The sequence below is a fragment of the Lepidochelys kempii genome, chromosome 13, assembly GCF_965140265.1.
Source record: "Lepidochelys kempii isolate rLepKem1 chromosome 13, rLepKem1.hap2, whole genome shotgun sequence".
Lineage (NCBI taxonomy): Eukaryota > Metazoa > Chordata > Testudines > Cheloniidae > Lepidochelys > Lepidochelys kempii.
In genome coordinates this window covers 15,070,198-15,087,881 of record NC_133268.1, presented here as the reverse complement: position 1 = coordinate 15,087,881, position 17,684 = coordinate 15,070,198, and positions in this window count along the sequence as shown.

The following is a 17,684-nucleotide window of genomic DNA, read 5'->3' as shown; positions in this document are numbered from 1 at the left end:
CTTGCAGGGACATTGTGAAGATAAAAATCCATTAATGATTGTGAGGGGCTCAGGTCAATGTTCTCAAAGGAATTAAGGTACCTAAATCCCTTTGACGAGATGGGTCTCAGATACTGTGGTGATAAACGCCATACAATGTATAGATAGGAGAGGCAATATATAAGAAACAATGATATATAAAGATACGAGAAAAATTATTAAAGACCATTGTACAACATTAGTCTCATTTTAATAGTTCCTTTACAATAACACTAGCAAATTGTTTATTTCAAAACATCTTTTAGTAATACAATATAGCATTTATTATATGCAAGGGTTTATTATTCAAAATTTATTCACCAAAAATATGACCTACTGTACACCAGTGAACTCTTTGTGACATTTCTAGAAAGTGGAGTGTGTGTGGGGGACAAAGATTTTGACTCAGCAGACCAAGGTGCACAGTGCATCATGATGATCTAATTATCTATTTATTATCTTAGGTTTTTCTTGCAGTGCCTTTTACTGGGATCTTGTCTAGCATTTAGCAAATGATAATGAAAACCACAGAAGTAGGGTGTTGCACACATTGTAGCTTCCGAAGGCGGAGCCTATTACACACTCCAAAGGCTCTTGCGTCACTCCGTTCCACCATTCTTTCACCCTGTGGGGAGTTAGTGAACATGTAGAATCAGGGAACAGATTTTGATGTTTAGGGTGAGCAGCAGGGTTATTTTGTGTGATGTCTCCCTGACAAATAAATAATTGCTGTATACCATCCTGATCCTGGCACAACAGGATCTCAGATTCTCTGTATAATAACATAAGTATAAAACCACTTATCAGAAACACCATATACACTAATATATAACAAAAGAGATTAACTCAGATTTCAAGTTATTCTGATCAGAAAGAATCTTTGTGGAGCATTTATTCCAGTCCTGTATAGTTGTACAAACAGAAGCTTTAGTTTCAGCCAATTTTATATTTTTAACTAACAGTTTGAAATGCTCTTAGTTTGCAAAGTGTGTCCAGATAAAATAGATTGTTAAACAAGATTTAGATAGATAGATAGATTACATATTTACACTGGTGAGTTTTTTTCTCCCTATACATTTGATATATGTTCAGTATAACTGACATTTTTTGTTCGCTACATAGAGGTGACATTACACATAACATCACTGAGCCAAATAACAATCTATTAAACACACTATTTTATGTACCAAACTGGGAATGAAAGGCAACCATTTGTAGTCAGTCCACTGTTTAAGATAGGCAACTTATAGGAAAGGGTTTGTTATAAGCTTTTTAAAAAATAATGGGTGAAATCCTTAGTCCACTGAAGCCAATGAGGAGTTTTGCCATTGACTTCAGTGATGCCAGGATTTCACCCAATACAACCAAACCTTGCTGGAAGAAAGGCAAGCATATAATGAAATATTAATTTATACTGAAAAGCAAGAAGGCTGGGTCTGAGGTCTATTGGCAATTGGAATTCAGGAGAAGAGATCAAGGTTGGGAGCAGAACACACCATGATGCTAACCATTCAAGAAGGACTAGAAGACAGATGGTGTTATTCGTGAAAGCTGGTCTCATGATGCCTTTTCTTCAATGGGCTCCCACCTACTTATAATTTTAAATAGGATCAATCGAGTGATTCCATCAGATGCAAAAGGCACATTATTTGGAATTTGTATTATCATCTGGATTACCATGATTACAATTTCTCCATCTGAAAACTACAAGGCTTCTTTTTTTGACATGACATTTATTCTCTAGAAAAGTTCAGAGGTAATCAATGTTTTATCACCAGCAATGCTTAAGAGCCATTCCTGGTAGGCGCACTTCCAAGATTGCAGCCTAATTCCACATTGAAAACCGATAAAAGGAAGCTTTTTACACAATGCATGATGACCATGTGGAACTCATTGCTACAAGTTAACACTGCCAGAGACAGGATACTAAACTAGATGATTCACAGGTTTCGTCTAAGCAGGAAATTATTATGGTCCTAATAGGCCACCTAAAAATGAAATTGATCAGGACACAGGCAAACCTGACAAGTGTCCCAAACCGACGACCTCATGGGAAAAATATATTTCCACCACTATAAATAAATATTGTCCTGTATTCTCTGCTGTTCTACTATGAACAGTTCTGCTCCTTGCTGAGTAGAAAATGGTTAAAAAATATTTTTGTTGAAATCTTGAAGTTCAATAATAAAATAAAATAATAATGATAAATAGGAAACAACATTTTCATGAAAAAATTTATTGGGGTAAGTTGCACTAGTGTTAGTCCCATTATACATCAGTGCAGCATGTTTACATTATTGGTTTGTACCAGTGAAGCCATATCCGTTTCACTATACTAACGCACGTTTTCCCTGATGTAGATAGTCCATAAGGGAGTAATCTACGCAGACACGGGTGTAATCTGTACTTTGAGGGTCCTGGAGAGTAAAATAGTTTACATCTACTGACATCTTCCTGCAGGGGTGCCGGAACAATTTGTATAGTGGGGGTGCTGAGAGCCTTTGAACCAAACTGTAAACCCTATATATGGTAGAAACCACTTCAAGCCGGGGGGTTCAGCACCCCCAGCACCTATATCTTCCTGTTTTTACTTTTCCTGCTACCTTCCTCTCCCTAGCATGGCAATATATACATTGCTGCAACTTACTTGCTAGGTAAATGACTCCAGTCCAGAGTCCTTGGGCTTACTTCCACTTCACAATGTTATGTTACCCTTTTTTGAACATGGCTGGGAAGACTCAAGTTAGCTGACATGATGCTAACCATGACTTTGTAGTCAGTGTAAACAAGGATAAATTATGTTCAGCCCTGAGCCAGTTGCACAAGATTAAGTCTTGAGATTTAGCCTGCCCCGCACTGAAAAATGGGTGGGTTCCACCCCAAGTTAAAATGGAATCTAGTTTCTAACCCCCAACCCCAGATGGGTAAGCTAGCCTGGACTTAAATGTACCCCCAAGCCCTGGTCAGAGGTTTTACTGTATAGACAGGAGGGGGTTAAGGCTAAAACCCTGGCATTAGCCCAGGCTAACTGTGTAGTATAGGCATACCCACAGAGGTTCAATTTCAGAAGTGGTTAGTGAGTAGGGTAAATTACATACATGTAGCTCTAAAGGAATCGAAATCTAACTGAATCTAAAGGATTGTATACACAGGAATGTTTTACCTGTTATACCGGTATAATTATACCAGTGTAGTTAAACCAACATGATTATACCAGTATAACCCCCCACGTAAACACTCTTATTCTGGTATAGGAATATTATTTTTTTTTGTTTAGCTCAACTACACTGAAAAAGGCCAGAATGAGAGTGTTCTCAAGGGGGTTATAACCATATCAGTTTAAATTAATACCTTATCTTATACCTGTATAACATTCCCATGTAAATAAGCCCTAAGGGAATGGATGAAAGTCCAGCTGGATGTAACTTATATAAGGAGGACACTAGAAGAAGGCATACACATCCAATTTTGCACTAGTATAATTATGTAGGCTAGGGGGTGTGATTTTATTTTATTTTTTTTACCAATTTCAGTACAATCCCTAGTGTGAATGCAATTATATTGGTATAAAGGTACTGCCTTATAGCAGTATAACTTATTCCCCTTTCCTATGGAACTAGTTATACCTATTTCACTGTGTTCACACTTGGGAGTTGGTACCACTTCAACCAAGATAGTTAAAATGATTCAACTGTTGTGTATAAATAAGGCCTAAGTTAAACAAGTTTAGGCCAAGTCTACATTACAGACTTCTGTTGGTGTAGCTATGTCAGTTGGGGGTTGAAGAGGTGTGATCCCTGACCAGCAAAGTTGTGCACCATAGGCCTTGTCTACACTACAGGGGAAATTCGATCTCAGCTACATAATTTGAGTTACACGAATAGAGTAACTCAAATCAATGTAGCTTAGACCTACTTACTGCAGGGTCCACACTATGCGATGTCGATGGGAGACGCTCTGCCATTGACTCTCCCTACTCCTCTCGATCCGGTGGAGTACCGGAGTCGATGGGAGAGCAAGCTGTGGTTGATTTAGTAGGTCGTCACTAGACCCAATAAATCGGCCGCCGATGCATTGATCGCCGCTCGTCGATCCCCCAGTAAGTGTAGACAAGCCCTTAGTATAGACGGAGCTTTATTGGCAAAACTGCATTTTTACCAATATAGCTGGTTTCACTCATGGCGGAGGTGTGTTTTACTAACCAGTGCTCTGCTGCTATAGTATTCTGGTATTCCTACACCGCTAAAAGCGCTCCCATGCAGATATGGCCTAAGACTCCCCTCTGAATTAATCTCTTATAGTTTCTACACCCTGGCTCTAAAAGGTTCAGGTTGGGATTTTCAAAAGGAGCCTAAATCAAGGGTATCTAGACACCTAACTATCTTAGGCACTTTTGAAAATCCAAGACTAAAATATTTCAGATGTAAAATATTTAACAAGTCAACGAATAAAGAGCTGCTAAATATTTAGTGTTAACTATACTCCATATTCTTCCCATGTCACCTAATAAATGTAACACAGCTGATGTAACCTAGTCATTCAAGTACATAAGAATGACCATACTGAGTCAGACCAATGCTCCATTTAGCCCAGTATGTCTCTGACAGTGGACGGTGCCAGATGCTTCACAGTGAATGAACAGAACAGGGCAATTCATCCCTTGTTGTCCAGACCCAGCTTTTTGGCAGTCAGAGGTTTAGGGACACCTAGAGCATGGGGCTGCATTCCTGACTTACTGTCCATGAACTAATCTAATTGTTTTTTGAATCCAGTTATACTTCTGGCCTTCACAACATCCCCTGGCAACAAGTTCCACAGATTGACTGTGTGTTGCATGAAGAAGTATGTCCTGATATTTGTTATAAACCTGCTGCCTATTAATTTCATTGGGTGACCCTGGGTTCCTGTGTTATATGAAGGGGTCAATAACGCTTCCTTATTCACTTTCTGCACATCATTCATTTTACAGACTTCTATCATCTCCCCCCCATCGTCTTTTTTCTAAATGGAACAGTCCCGGTCTTTTTAATCTCTTCTCGTATGGAAGCAGTTCCATACCCCTAATCATATTTGTTGCCCTTCTGTGTACTTTTCCCATTTCTACTATTTTTTTTTTTTTAAGATGGGACGACCGGCGCTGCACACAGTATTCAAGGTGAGGGTGTATGATGGATTTAGATAGTGGCATTCTGATATTTTCTGTCTTACTGTCTACCCTTTTCCTAATGGTTTGTAACATTCTGTTAGCTTTTCTGACTGCCACTGCCATAAGCACTATCGATTTATAACTAGTTGTTGTTAAATGTGAGCAGCTCTGATTTCATTGATTAAAGCTTTTTGATAAGAGATGGCTCAGTTGCTTGGTAATCAGAGCTCTGCACTGTTATGCAAGAGCCCCAGATTTCACGTCCACCCCTGCTTCATAAACGGGTGTGTGCAGAGGGATCACATCATCCTGCAGTTACAATTTAGAAGTGGGGTTGACGTGGCTCCTGTGGGAGTCATGTTCCACTCTGCTTAGCCAACAAATTGACGACCACAGGATTCAGCCACTTGAGAGGCAAGGAAGGGGTCTAAAATGGGTGATCTTCAGAATTCCATTAGGGACATGGAGGTAAACATGGGAAACTGGGGAGAGCTACTATAGATGGATGATATAGAATCAAAGAACCATAGGGTTTCAAGGGTAAGTTACACTGTTGGCTAAAATGCCTAGTTATCCTCTTAGCTCTTTTCTTACCAATCTCTGCTGTATTCAAAGCAAACAACTTCTCTAAAATATTATTTTTATGAATGCAACTAGCAGACTATGTTTATTCTGGGTCATGTCTGTGCAGTTACACATGGGATGAATTTGACCCACGACGTCTAAGACAGGAAAGGGTAACTTAGGTGATCTTTCTAGGGTTTCCTTGTAAGTAAACGAAAGAGCAGCATAGGGATTGTAATATTTTGAAAGACACTCCAACTGGCTCCACAGCCAAGAGGAATGACAAGCATGTGGGCTAGGCAGGTAAACAAACAAATCTGTGGATGTTTGTTAAAATGCTCAAGTGTTTCATCTAGGCAAGAGTAAACATTATCAGCTTTATTTCTTAGAGCATGAAAAGTCACGTAGAGCAATATCTTGTATCAGATGGGTGATGTGATTTAGAGAAAGTTAAAACTCAACTCTAACCAAACCTTTACGTGAGTTTGTTTAAAAAAAAAAAAAATCTGGTTAACATCTTTTTCCGCCTCCATTATTCTCCAGCACCTCTTTCTTAATTTCGAAGTTACTAGTTTCAGAGTAACAGCCGTGTTAGTCTGTATTCGCAAAAAGAAAAGGAGGACTTGTGGCACCTTAGAGACTAACCAATTTATTTTGGTTAGTCTCTAAGGTGCCACAAGTACTCCTTTTCTTTTTGAAGTTACTAGTGAGATTGGAGGAAAAATGCTAGCATGCCACAAGTAAGGCTGGCTTTATAGTATTACAGGACCAACTGGAACCTGGCAGGAAGCCATGGGAACTTTGTGAGAAAGTCTGTTCCCATGATGTACATTACACTTTACAGGATTGGGCCCCAATTAATGAAGCTTCACTATCCCCCATAACAGATAACTAACTGTTATCCCCATTTTATAGGTGAGGAAATGTACGGACAGAGGGTTATAGGAGTCATCCAAATTCACAGAGGAAGTCTGTTAAAGAAGTAGGAATAAAACTAGTTAGACACCTGCAACCTGAATTGGGCTCATGAGGCTTGGGGTAAAGGACTGTTTATTTGTGGTGTAGACATTGGGGCTGAAACTGCTGCCAAGCTCTGGGACCCTCTCACCTCACAGGGTCCAAGAGCCTGGGCTCCAGCCCAAGCCCAAACATCTACACCACAGTTAGAGAGCCCCTCAGTCCGAGCTCAGTGAGCCTGAATCAGCTGGCACAGGCAAGCTGGGGGTTTTTAGTTGCAGTGTAGACATACCCTAAGGGGCTTTGACTGAAAGGCCTTGTCTACACTGCAAAGATGTACCATGTTTGAATGTGATTGTGAACTATTTGTTAGATAACATAATGCTGAACACAAATTAGTGGTCAATGGAGACTAAGACAAACCTGGTTCCTTCTCCTAATAGTATTTAGTATCATAGTTCAACTAAAATAATCCTTGAAGCTTGCTTTCACAGGGAAATATAATGATAGCACTACAGTTAAACTGCTACAACTCCCCAAGTGGGCACTCTTATTTTTATAGCTAGAGCAGTATAATTAACACAGTATGGTTCTACCAGTAAATTTCTCCATACCGACAAGTCCTAAGTCAGATATTTTAGTGCTAAGGTGCTTCAACTTGAGCCTACCTGAGCATTGTCGGCAGTACAGCTTGCCCTGTTGCTACCCCCGCAATAGCAGTGAATTATGAGCCCATTTTGGCCAACGTAGACAAGGCTCAGCAGTTCAGCCTAAAGAATGAAAATTACTTGTAAGGTGTAATATGACTTGGAAGAGCTTGAAAAGCCTGTATGGTTAAGGTCTGGCTAATTCATACTTGCTGGGATGGATGAATGCTCTATGTGACCAATCAGCATTTCTGTGATTTATAGTAACATTCATAGATTCATAGAATATCAGGATTGGAAGGGACCTCAGGAGGTCATCTAGTCCAACCCCCTGCTCAAAGCAGGACCAATCCCCAATTTTTGCCCCAGATCCCTAAATGGCCCCCTCAAGGATTGAACTCACAACCCTGGGTTTAGCAGGCCAATGCTCAAACCACTGAGCTATGTAGCATAGGAGTCATTGAGTAAAAAGTAATGTGAAAGAGAGGAGTCTAACATGAGTAATAGAAGAATTGTTTCTGGTTAGCAAGAAACAGAGTTCTTTTATCCATACAGCACTGGTGTTTTCCAGATGGCTAGCAAAAAAGATGCTTTGAGAGATGTTTCTGCTGACATGAATGTACATTCTCCAAAGGTTAATACATTTGCAGTAAAAAAAAACAAAAAACTGTTCTTTTTTCTCTACAAAGAAATTTTAAACTACTCGTCCTTAAACTATCTAAAGTCTCATCTACACTACAAGTGATTTCATGTTTGGGGACCTCGTTAAAACATGGATGTCTCCCCACACGATTCATGCACAGCTCAGTGCCAGCCAAAATCTGACTTCCACACAATTCTAAAAGCAAGGTTATGTCCCATCTACACTGCAAAATAGTGTTGGTGGAGAAATGTGTTGGAACTGGGACATAGCTGAATGTGTAGCACAGTTGGTACTATAGGCCTAGTCTAAAAGAGCCTGACAATTGAATTTAAAAATCTGGTTTTAGACATGGTTTATATACAGTTTTGGCTAAACTGGGCCCTGATGCTGTTTGATCAGCTACTGCTGATGGTGCCAAACAGTGTTAAAGCAGATTTCAAAGCCTCTGCTTTACCCGTCTAAAGCGTGGCTGTTCAGATCTAGCACAATCCACACTGGCAGACTGCCCTGTGTTAGAATCTCTCTGGGCCACAGCCAAGTTTGAAAGATGGTTGATCAGCTAGTATCACAAGGAGTTGAGGCTCTTAGCATCCTACAATGACTGTGGCTGCAGTGGTCTATTTTCTACATTTTCACTGGGTGCAGCTCCATAGGGGTTAGTAACAGCTCTGTCTGCAAAGCTGCCACATTATCCTTTTTTGAATCTCTCTCTGCCGTTATGCCTACAAAATACTTGACAAAGGTTAGGCAATTAGCATGCTGTGACTGCTGCTTATTGTACTAATCATAACGGTCTGACTGTCACAATGTGCTCCCTTATCTATCTCTTGTATCCAATTATTGTCTCATTAACTACTTAGATTGTAAATTGTTTGGGGGAGAGAATTTTATTTTCTCTCTATATATGTACAGTGCCCAGGACAGTGGGAACCTGATTGGAACCTGATTGGAACCTGTAGGTGATACCACAATACAAATAAATAGACAAGATTCTGGCAGCTGCAGCTATTTTAGCCAGCTGCTCAAAGCAAATCTAGATGACATACTTGTAAAAATATTGTTGGCTGATGACACCTTGTCTATGCTAGTGCTTGCACCATTGCTAGGAATGATGGAAAATTTTAGGGGGGAGGAAATAAAATTCAACACCTTGAACTTTAGCTTAGTTATGTACAGTTAAAGTCCAGCTATGCTTGTAACTAGATTAAGGGACAACGGAGTTGTCATCAAGTTCCCTGACCATCTCACATTTAAATTATAGAAAGGACCTAATTCTTTTTGGATTCCCAACTTGAGACTCCTTGAAAGAGACAGGTTTTCAGAAGATGGGTGCTGAAAAACACTACTCTCTTTTGAAAATCCTGACCTTGTTTCCCAACATGGTTGCAGCTAGCCTTGGTTAAAGTCTCATGCAGACAGGGAAGGGATCTTTTTAGACAATTCCACCATCAGAATCTACACTATAGACTCCCCTCTTAGCAAATGAATAGCATAGTTTCTTAATACCATTGTAACATGGTTTTAACCAGGCTGGGTGTGAGCTGAAACCAGGATACAGCCATATTAGGCAGTAACTGTGTTTGAAAAAGAGTTTTAAAATGCGGTTACAAGTCTTTAGTATGGACTAATAGGTCTCATGTTTTATTGTGCGACATAAGCTGAGAGCCACAGTTTAAGCCAAGAATTCCTTTTGCTGACATAGCTTTTGTATCCATTTACATTTGAAAAGGGCAGTTGGTTGAACAATACTCTCAGTACTGGGTGGTGTAAAGAATCGGTTCAGTGCTTGACACCTTTCAGCATGTAAAGGACAAAAGCTTGAAAAACATTTTTTCATATAATATCTTTTCCTGTTTGTGGCCTTTACTCTTTAGAATGCTGTGAGACTGGCGCCACCAGTGATCTTGCTAAGTAGGTCACACCATAAACAGGCTTATCAGAAAAATAGCATGTTGCGTAACGTAAGAAGGAAAAATATATAGAATGGTCTGAAAAACAAATCTATGGTTCCCTTAAGTGACCAGCTGTCACTCACACACACACACACAAGCCTTCAAAAATGTTTATTCCTATTTTAACGCTATTTTACGTAACGATCTCAATATTATCCAAGTAATGGCCCAGATTCTCCATTCTGGCTGGTGGAGTAAAGGAGGGGACACAAAAGTGGCTTTAAGTCACTTTTGCACCTTTTGCGTTCTTGGCCCTCCCCATTGCCCAGTGTAAATTAATGTAACCTCAAAAGCTCCCTAGTATAAACAAGCTGATGCAAGGTGAGCAGTTCTGCAAAGGTTAAAGGCTCTCAGGGAAGAAGAAAATGGGAGAATTGGGCTGAGTAACATACTTTCTGATTTATGCAAATTTTTCATACAGGAGAAATTCAACAGGGCCAGTGAGATTCCTAGACAAGGCAAACTTCGGATGCCTTGTAGCTTACTAGCCCTCTCCAGGCAGACTTTCGCTAAATTAGTTATCAGGCAATCAAATATCAACTTGGCATAGATGGTTTTCTACCAGAAGCCTGGAAAAATTGTTCCATCTTCCAATCTGGGATCTCTAGCAGATGAACATCCTCCAAATCTCCCACGGACTGAAATAGTGATGGCCCTGAACCCCTACCAACCAGACCCAAACATTTCTCAGTTGATTAAAAATAAATGAAATATGAAATACTTATCATAGTCTCTGTGGGCAGGTAACCTAAGATGCAGCTGCTTCTGAACAGGTGAACATGTAAAGATGATATGAAGGCGTACACCAAGTAGATACAAATTTCCAATTGTGACCTTGCTGTGATGCAGAATGTAAAAGAGGAGATACATTCCCCCCCCCCCATGTACAAATATATAATATGCTTTTTCATTGCCTTGTCTGCCATCTCTGCTGGGTTGAGGCAGCCACTCAGGTCTGGTGGGGGAAAAGAAAAAAGATCAGAACAACCTACTGCAAGAAATGCTTAATGACTTTGGGTACAAGTTGGATCGGCACCTTGGATTCCAGAAGGAGCAACTGGGGTGGAACCAGAAGAGGAGAGACAGGTGGTGGAGTACCAGAACACAATTGGAGGATGAGGGAGCAGGACTGGCAGCAACAGAAGCAGCTGCTTGAGTGGATGCTCTCCCTGATGGACAGCAGGATGCAAACCTGTCACAGCAGCACCTGCACCAGTGGATTCCCCTCCATGCTACCACAATCTGCAACCCATGCAGCCATTGGACATTTCTGGGGTGGGGTGGGCTATGAGTCAGTCCATACACTACTGGAATGGAACTTCCTTATTTACTCGATCCTGTAACTGCGTGGGGTAAGGAGAACAGGTACACTGATGCTGTGCATACCATTACCAGTGAGACTGCACTGATTGGTGTCTCTGGCAGTTTTCACAGCACATAGCACTTTTCAATTCTATTAGTGTTTCACATTTTACCTTGGTTCTTAATACAGTATGCTTTTATTCCTTGCAAAAATTTTAATAACGTTTCTTTGGTTGTATACTACATTGGTTGTGGATGCTTGGGAAACAAGGAAGAGGCAGGAAGTTTTATCCAAAGCTTTTAATAGGTCACATAAAAGCAATGACAAATTGATAAAATGGTATGAGCACCACAACACTGCACAGCATCACATTTCCCCATGCAGTACCTCTGCAAGGCAAGGATGTGTACACAGAAGGCATTCCTTGTTCTCCTGCTTGCCTGTGCCTAGCCTGCAAAATCTTGAGGCCACCCCTGGCAAAAGCTCTCCCCCTTATCTTCATAAATGTTGGGCAGTGCACAGCCCGTCCCATTAATATGAATGGCATTGGGCACATTGCCATCCAAACAGGTTTGTAGACAGTGCCATCTTGCCTTCAGCAGTCAAATGAGCATTCTACTACCATCATGTAGCTGCTCAGTGTGTAATTAAATTTTATCCAAAACTTTATTCTTCTGCCTGGTGCTCTTTATTTTTCTGCCAGGCTTCCTCAGTCAGAGAGGTAGAGGTTAGGCTGGGTCCTCTAAAAAACAGTGGGCAGATACTCCATTAATAACCATATTATTTGGAGGAAGTACGTCTCTTCTTGTCCAAATAGGTCAATACCAGTATCTCCTGAATGCTCCGAGTCATGCACCCTACTGGTGCAACTCACGTTGGCGTTCATGAACCTGCCTTTGTGGTTGACCAAAATCCTTTTCGATTGACATAGTCATGTGTTCCTTGTGGTGGGCAGACAAGGGGCATATGTGTGCCATTGATAGGTCCAGTGCAGTTCAGGAACCCCATTCTCTCAAAGCCAGGAATGTTACCAATATCCACCACCGGTGGGTAAACCACAAAAATTGCCTGACAAAACTCTACCACAGCACCAACAGTTGATTTGCCAATGCTACACCGATTAGCCACTGATCTGTAGTAGCATGGGGTACCCAACTTCCAGATGGAAATAGCAACCTACTTCTGGACTGATATGGCCTCTCCCATCTGCATGTCCTGGAGCTGGAGGGTTGCTGCAACTAAGCTCCTCACACAAGTCTAGGAAACTGGCCTTCTGCATGCAGAAGTTCTGGAGCCACTGCTGGTCATTCCAGCTCTGCATGTTGATTTAGTCCTACCACTCCATGCTTGTGGTTCTGCATCTGATGGGGGAATCCACAGAGATTGCAACCAGCATCATCTGTCTCCACTGTGCCATGTCAGCATCCAGCCTGCATGATCTCCTTGCCAAGACCGGCCACCACCTTCTGAGGGCCAAACGCCACTGCTGAAATGCCTTCCATCATGTCTTATACCTGCCTCATGCTGCATTAACAGTGCAGCCAAAAGCAGGAACAATTCATTGACCTGGTTGAATCGGCTTCTGGCACTGAAAAAAATCTGAATTTCCATTTTTTTTCCAAATTACATTTAATGATTCTTTTTCATTGTGACTCTAACAAACACTTTTTTGCTGGCAATGAACAAGGAGGAAGGGTCAATAGGTAGTGAGCCTGAGAGCTTCAGAAATGTGCTCGGCACAGTTCAGAATTCCCTGTAAAGCACTGATGTATCTGAAGCCTAGAGCCTCAGAAACGTTGTGGAAGTTTGCATCTGTATCTGGAGCTTGCCCTGTAATGGGCCAACCCAAAACCACGACTTCACAAATTCCTAGCTGAACATTACAGCTCAGGATCATCCAGGAGGAAGTGTTTAACTACAAAAACACCCGAGACCAAATAGGGTGGCCAAAGCAAATCTGTAGCTCCTTGAGCCATTCTGTCAAGACACGCAAAATCCTGATTATCTTCAGCAAAAAACAACTTTAGCAAAAACAGGAGGTCCCACCTTGCTGGAATTCCAATTATTAGAAGATAACACTGGGAGCTGCATGCCTATAACTCCCCACGCCCCTTTGCTGATCATTTAGCTCTTAATGTTACCTGAGTTTAAAGGTAACTTGACCCTCCAGAAATAACTGGCTCCTGATTTATTTATTTTTTCTAAATCATAATGTTTATGTAGGTTCCTGGAATGACAACATGAACAAATCACCTAATGCATCCAGTTGTTCTTGCGATACAGGAGCAACTAGAGATCAAATTAAATGAAATTAGACAATCAAATATATGTTTGCGGTAACAGTATGTGACAATATATAGTAGGCTAAATAGTAATTTTGTTCCAAGTTACTGAATGCTCTCATTAAAGTCATGCACTCAATGTCCAATCAATAGCTAAAGTATACGACTAACAAATACTAATAATTTTTAATTATTATTATTTTTATTAATGGACCAAATCTTAAATTCCTTACTTGGAGTTTACACTGTCCTTATCCGGACAGATACACACTGAATTCAACTGGAGTAAGGTGCTGAGGATTAGGCCCATTGTTATTTGATATACACACTCTGCCTGAAATATGTGAAATTCTTTTCACACAAATAAGGAGACAAGGGACGAAATTCTGCCCCCATTGCAGTTAATGGGACTTTCACCTTTGTCTTCAGTAGTGCCAAGATTCTACCCAAGGTCCCTGCCCCAAAGAACTTATAGTTTAAACAAACAGTGAGCACATGACGGATGGGGCATCAGATGCAACAAATCATTACAAGAAAAATGATTCATTTCCCTGGTGAGGAGGAGCCAGAGGGAGGAGGTTGCCTTGCCACTGGAAGAAACCAGCGGCTCCACCAAAATCAGGTAGTTAGAAACCCCCAGATATCATTTGTACCCACAGTTCATTTTTTCAGGTTCAAAAACCTCCATGCAAATTTTGTAGATGACACTTGTGCCTGCAAAAAGAGAAGATGGGCCCCAGCCCCTGCAAGCTCACCCCTTCCGTGACCTCTTACTCGTTTTAATTAAAGTGATTATTCAATGGACTCCAGATGCTACAAAAAGGCCCCATCTTGTTAGGTTTAGAAGCGCAAATTCTCTCAAATTTGCACATCATAAGAGTAAAAGTAGCCAAAAATCAATCTGTAGCTGAAAAGTTAACCTTTTCCTCAATGTTTTTCCAATTCTCAAGCCTGCTTTGCTGTGATGGCTTTAGCATGAGCAACCTTTATCTCTTGGGTAGTTAATTAAGAGAGGTCAGATTACCTTGAGGAGCCAATCACTTTGGGGATGGGGGTTGTTTAGGTTGTAATTTAGGACAGCAGGGATCTTGACTTCTAAAACTTGCTTCTCTAACTTTTTTTTTTCCCATGCCTGAGTTCAAAACTTTTATTTTGCTTGAAAAACCAGAAGAGTGGAAGAGATTGGAAGTCACCTTGAGTATGCGAAAGACTGACCAAAGAGGGTGAAAAAATTGCAATTTCCTGTATTTACTAAGCTTGCTCCATTCCCTGTTTGTGTATGACTTGGCAATGATATATTGATTTTTCAGAGGTTTCTTTTTACAATTACAAAAGAAAACGAAATTACTGATTGGGAAGGAAAACTTCTTTGTGTCTGTTTTGTAAAAGAAACAGCTTTGTGTATGTGTGTGTGTATAAGAAATAGAAATGCATTAAAAGAAGAAAAAAGGAAGAGGAAGACGATGATGATCCAGAGATCAATACAGAGAATTAAGTGAAATAGAACATCTTGTATGTTTTTTTAGAAAATCATTTTTTATATACTAAATACATTTGAGGACTTTGTTCCAAGCAAACCTTTTCAAGTTGTAATTTGAGTCCAAGCCACAGGTCTTCGTGCAGATTTTAAATGGCTGAGAAATCATCTTTGATTTTGAGCAGGGTGAAAGCTTAGAGAGAACTTGGTCTTTGGAGACTTTCTGAAGTTAACTTAAAAACAAAATTCAGCCCTACAGCCATGTCACAAAGGAAGTAAGGTTACTGCCTGAGGGCTGAAGGATTTGGTCATGTGTCATCATTTTGCAGGATGTTACCTCAAAATGACATAATGATAGAAAAAATCCAATCCAGAAATGGCACATCCACCTACTCACTATATACAAAATATTGAATGCTGATTCTCCTAGACATGCTTTACAAGTAAGCATTTGTCTGAGCTGACTATGAGTAATGGTGAAATCAGGCTGAATGACTTGGATTTTGAATGCTAATGAAGCTTTCAGTACAAGTAATGCCATCAACAATAATCAGTTTTCACACAGGTTTCAGAGTAGCAGCCGTGTTAGTCTGTATTCGCAAAAAGAAAAGGAGTACTTGTGGCCCCTTAGAGACTAACCAATTTATGTGAATTTATGTGAGCATAAGCTTTCGATGAAGTGAGCTGTAGCTCACAAAAGCTTATGCTCAAATAAATTGGTTAGTCTCTAAGGTGCCACAAGTACTCCTTCAGTTTTCACACAGTCATCCTCATTATTTTTCTGCTGGTTATTTGGAGCAGTCAGTGTACACAGTTCTGCATCAAAACAGGGGAAAAAAAAAAGGTCCCTGCCTCAAAGTGTTCACAATCAAAACAATAGGAGCAAATGAATATAAGAGAATGAAAAAAAAATCATCTTAATTCCTTAGCACTATTTGGGCCCAGATTTTCAACAGCGGGTCCTGATTATAGAAGTCCACAGTTGCGTGGGCAGCTGACCGGATCTACGGAGTGGATGAGCACCCATTTGGCACACCCAGCCACTTCACTTGCATGTGCATGCTGAGCAGCTCCTTACATTTCTGTTGCCAACTCCTGCTATTTTGTCGCGAGTGTCATGGTATTTGACATTTGACTTAAGGCCCCAGCACCTGAAGACAAATAAGAATGTCAGTTGTTGTTTTTTGTAAGCTTGTAGCACTTCTGGTTGCAAAAAAATGCTCGAAAATGTGATCTGAGTGCACCCTAAAGGCTCAAATCCCATTAAGTAAACATAAAAAGAACCCAAAATGGATTGTTTGTGAAATTGCATGATTTTTAAGCCAATTTTGTGATTTTAAGGAGGGACCTGACTCATGATTTTTGAACATTTGGGGTCGGTATTACTGCAGGTTGCTCACGTAAATATGGGATTTGCATACGCAAACCAAGCGCATATCCAGTTTTGAGGGCACAATCAATGGTGTATGTGGACAAGGGGTTCAGAAAATCAGAGTTCAGCTTCAGCCTGACTGGAAACATGCCTCTCAAAGTCTCCACAAGTTCTGGTTTAAGTCTGACATTCACAACTGGTAAATAAAGCATATTGCACATAGATACACACCCGTTTGCACTGGCACAGCTTGCAGGGGGAATTAAAAAAAGGGAAAAGAAAATCTCAAAGGAGATGATGCCAGGAAGTGAAGTAATGACTGAACAATAATCATTTAAAAAAGGCATTCTAACCCCCTAAGAGAATGGCATGCCACCATGATCTATTGGCACAAAGCGACAGATTCTTCATTGGTAGATAGATGCCTCAGCTACACTATGTGGATCCAAGTTGGGCCTCCTGACATCAAACTAATTTGCTAGATTGCCTTATATTCATTATATTCATGAGTTTTAAAAGCATGTAAAATATTTTTACACAGATTTTGCAGAACATAGTAAACATAAACAACATAGGAGATGGGTGAGTTTAACATTGCAGCAGCTGCATAAAGACCCCAGCCACACCTACCAGAATTCTGATTAACAGGGCATTAAGGACCTGATACCATACACATTATGGAGATAATACCGTAGGGAAGAGTCACATGCTCTAGGGAACAATCCTCCGTTGGCCTGGATGAGCTATCTAGGCATTTATTATTGTTTATTATTGGTATTACAATAGCGTTTATGACCCCTGGTCATGGACCAGGATCCCATTGTGTGAGATGCTATATAAGCCGAGAACAAAAATATACTGTATTAATCAATGTAATATCTGCGCTTTCAACCTTACTATCTTCTTTGATTCTAGGAACATAAAAATTACCATACTGGATCACACCTGATGTCCATCTAATCATTAGATTCTAATCTAATATCCTGTCTCTGATGGTAGCCAGAAGATGTAAGATGGTTAGTAGAAGGTGTAAGATGATGGGTGAAAAGTATAAGAAGGTGTAAGAACCTTGCAAAGGCAGCTGTGGTATAATCAGCCCATTTGGTCAGATCCAGATATCTAATAATTAGAAATTGACTTAAAACTCTAAAGCATTGGGTTTAATATTCCTTCCAACATTTTTGTTACCAATAACAATTATAACTTCATATTCCTGCTGTCCATATAAATATCCAACCCCTTTCTGAAACTTGCTACTTTCATAACCTTGACAACTTCATGTGGCAATGAGTTCCACAGTGTAGTTATGCACTATATGAAAAA